Genomic DNA, 4,419 nt, shown 5'->3' on the forward strand with positions numbered 1-4,419 from the left:
TACTTTTCTGCTGATTTTATCTACTTTTGCGCCTACACTTCTGTACTTGTCATGGGAATAGCTGGCAGCTTTTTTTAAATTTAAAAGCAGTCTAAAAGGTTCATTCCCTTACATGCCTAGTATGAAGTACAAAGGCTTCCCAGTCCCAATGACTTCTGATGTTTTCATATTACAATTATTCAAATTCACTGATGCCGTAATGGGTAATTATGTGCTGTAATGGACATAAGAGGAAGTCAGATACTGAAATGCCCAGTTCCATAAACAAGATTAACTTGCTAGGTGTAGAGCAATCAAACCAATATATTTTTTAATCTGATTTGAGAGTGTGGTTTGATGAATCTGGAGCATGCAGCAGGTCGTAGTGTCTGGACCATGTTGGAAATGCATCCTCGTGGCAGGATAGTCCCAGGGACTGAGATGCCAGGCAGTTTTAAAATGGCCAGTTTATTCATCATCATCTTTAAACCAGTGGGACAGGAGACTGACTGGGAAAAGAGAGAGGGTGGAGGGGACCCAGTGACATTCATTGTGTTCTTCTGAGGATGCTCAGTTACTGCACTGGGCAAATTAAAATTCATCAGTAACTGTTTCCAGGGATTTCCTCCCTGCTGGCTGTTTTTTTGGGCTGTTTTCTCCACTTTCATTTTTTCTGAGCTGAATACTGAATTGATATTTCCTGTGTGTTTCTGCCTGCTCCATTTTTCTGCACACGTCTGACCAATCTGCAGTTGGTCATCTCCCACCAGCAGGTCTCCTGCTCAGCTGCCACTGCTGTCTCCCAGCACTTTCCTTGAGGTCTGCCTTTGCCATCCCTCATCTCTCCAGTCCTCCCCACCATTGGCAGTGTGCTGCCTTAAATGTTATTCTTGCATATGGACTGGGACTGAATGACTTTCACTGCACAAATGCGGTGACCTGGATATTCTTCTTCTCAGATGAAATGTTTGTATGGTGGAGTTTGATTAAAAAGAGCTAAACCAGGCAAATGAGATCTGATGTCCCCTCAGTGTGTAGAAGGCCAGGAGCAGCAGCTATGAGGACAAGAAACAGGTTTTTTACCTCAGACATAGGCCACTAATTAGAAGGTGAATGTGAGCAAACCCTTTAATTTCAGCCAGAGATAAGAGGCATTCACTTCCCCAAGGACTGCTCTAGTGAAATGGCTGCTCACATTACAGTCCTGGGAAGCTTGCATGTGGGAGAAACACACAGGTGTCCTGTGCTTGTGTCCTCCAAATCAGAAAGGCCAGAAGAAGGAGCAGAGCCACTGTGCAGGAATGATGAAGAGGGGACGGTAGCTGCAGGGAGGTGCTGGTGCTGATGAATCGATGAGAACCAGCTCGGTCCTTTCCAGGAGCACGGGGAAGGGGGGACCAGTCAGCTCTTGCAGAGCGCTGGAGACCCTCTGCTGCTCTGCCCACCGAGGGCTTCTTCAGGATCCTGCATTACCTGGATGTCACACACTGGCTGGCCTTGATCTTAGGCATGCAAACAGCTCTGATGTGGCTGCCCAGACCTTCCTGTGGGAGAGGATTGAGGCAGCCAGGCAGAGATACCTGTGGTCATGCTCAGCATGTCCCGCCTGAGCAACCTCCAGAGTAGCTGAGCCTGGTGGAGAAGGAGGATTTTCCTGAGAAACATCTCAGTCTTCTGTCAGGGTACAAAGGCAGCCCCACACTTGGCACACTTAGAGAAGGGGCCCCTGGAAAAACGCTGCAGATGCAGTAATTGGTGTCACTGGGGCTCTCCCTGCCTGCTGAGCCTGGCAGGAGTCTGCGTCCCAGCTGCAAGGGGCACCAAGCATTCTGCACTGCACCTAAAGTTCCTTGTCCTGCCTGCACCCCCCTGACCTGCCAGCAGACGTGGGCATATGGCCCTGCTCTCAGAGCAGCCTGTTCATCTGCCTGTTTGTCTGCCTGGCTGCTTGTCTGTCCGTCTGTCTGGCCACGGCAGCAGGCAGGGTGAGCTCTGGCTCCGTGCGGGGGCTCCTGCAGCCTCGTTCAGGCTTGCCAAGTTGTGAGAATGGCCTTCCTCCCATGCCTTATTCTGTTGTTTGTTTGTTTGCTCAGTTATTAAGATCTGTAGCAGCAGCAAAAATTAAAAAAAATAGAGGTGGTGTGTCTGTGTGAGTGCATTGTGCTCTGGAGTTACAGGCACAACAGTCACATTCCCCACGCCTGAGAGAGATTACGAGGGAGGGCGCAGGAATGTGCATCTGGCAGCACTTTGTATCTTGGCCATTTCATTGCTTTCTCTGCATCTGAGGTTCCCAAAGTTTTGGTCACGGAGGGCCATTTAATCCAGGGAACAGATTTCCTCTGCAGGGAAACACCGTTCAAGAAAAATTGAGGGTGTTTGTAAATAAAAGATTTCCATGCCGGCTGCTTGCAAAAGTAGTAAGGTGTGTTATGTGGGGATCTGCCCAACCACAGCAACAGAGGGAAGCAAATTTCATTTTAAAGTAGAGGGAAGTGTAGTTATAATATGCCAAAAGATTGCATAAGGCCTTGGGCCAGGAACATAATCTGAGCTAACTATTCCAATTTTGTTTAATTTAGTGGGTTTTGAGATAGTACTTATAATAAAATTATCAGAAATGCAGCTCATTAAACATAAGGTTCTCAGGCACCTTGTCCAACATTCTTCCTAAAAGAGAGAGGATTAGTTAAAGTCTTTTCAAAAGTAGTTAAAGATGAATAAATAAATGCCCCATCCCTGGCAGTGTCCAAGGCCAGGTTGCACAGGGCTCGGAGCAGCCTGGTCTGGTGGAAGGTGTCCCTGCCCATGGCAGTGAGTTGGAATGGGATGAACTTTAATGTCCCTTCCAACCTGAAGTATTCAGCGATTCTGTGATAAATACAGGCAACTAACTCAGATTATTCTTTGGACACTCTCAGAATGTCCTTTGATTAACTTCTCATGAGAAGGAGAATACGCTAGCTCTGGAGATCGGACCAGATCTCCAGAAACTCACCTACAATGCTTTTACTTGCTTTTCTAACTTATAGATACATTACTTGCTCCAAAATGTTTCCGTAAATAGATGTTTTTGGCAGATGACTGCAGCAAGTTTTGAGCTTGCTGTGCCTTAGCTCTGCTTGTGTGTGCATATGGGAGGGTCTCTATATTTTAAGGGAGAATCCCTTCCTTCCTGGAAGGACACTGATTATTAGTTGTTATCAAGTGATTTTATTGTGTCTGGGAAACTGCAGAACACAGCTGTAGAATGGGGCTTGTTAAAACCCTGGTGATGTATGAGAAATGAAGCACGTAAGGCATGCCCTGGCACAGACAGGAGAGAGGATGCTGGAATTGCATTGTTTGGAGTTGCATCCAGCTGCTGGAATTGCAGAGGATGCTGCAGGAAGACAGCAACTCAGGTAGAGAGAGCGCTCAGCCAGGCTGAGCTTCCTGCACTGCACAGGCTGGAGGCCCCACATTAAAACATTTGGCATTATTCCCAGATGTTCCATTTCTCCAAACCCAGCTGCACTCACAGGCACAGGAATTCCGGAAGGCAGCCATGCTGCCCAGCTCTTTGTTTGCCCTCAAGCCTGCTGAGGGTGACTTTTCTACCCCCCTTTTTCATGCCCCAGCCCAGGGAGAGGGGTCAGGCTGTGAATTTAAGTCTGTGGGAAGTTTCTTTTTTTAACTGCTTCCAGTCACCCTTCCAGGGCAGAGCACCTGGAGCAGGCAGCGTGCCCTCAGCTCCCTGGCTGCCTCTCGGGTCTCTGACCATCTAGCTGGTGTGCCACGCTCTGCAGTCACTCAGAGAGGGACTTGTCCCCACAGCAGGTCATTTCAAACTGGAGACAAGCAGTAATGCTGCAGCTGGCTTGATCGGGACTTGTGACTCTCTGTGCTTCTGGGGGTGACTCTGACAGTACAAGGTTTGCTCAACAATGGCCCTGTTGTCCCTGGATGCCCAGAACAACACAGCCCTTCAGAGTACTTGGCCTTGGTGCTCTGCCTCGTACCAGATGCTGGTGTCAGAGACGGAGTGGCACATCCCTCCTGAGACGGGTGAGGCTTGTGAAAAAACTTCTCTACTCCAGGTTTCCCACAACAGAGTATCAGGCATCAAATTTTGGGGAAAAAAAAAACTTAATAATTGAGTGGTACAGCAGCAGAAACAGCCCTGGGGAGAGACCTTGAACAAAGGAATCCCACAGGGGTCTCCAAGGTCACGTGTTGATGCCAAGATCTGCCTCTTTCCTCTTCAGTACCCTGTTTCTTACACAGGACAGACTGCAGTCATCAGCCAGGGCATGGACAGACAAATGTGATCACCAGCTGCCTGTCTGACTGGTTCCTTGAATCCTCTTACCCTTCACTGGTTTCATCCCTTCCCCACCTTTGTTTTTTCCTCTAGCCATCCACCCCTAATCATCCTTTGTCTCCTATAGTACCTCTTTC

The sequence above is a fragment of the Corvus brachyrhynchos genome, unplaced genomic scaffold (assembly GCF_000691975.1).
Source record: "Corvus brachyrhynchos isolate BGI_N302 unplaced genomic scaffold, ASM69197v1 scaffold148, whole genome shotgun sequence".
NCBI lineage: Eukaryota > Metazoa > Chordata > Aves > Passeriformes > Corvidae > Corvus > Corvus brachyrhynchos.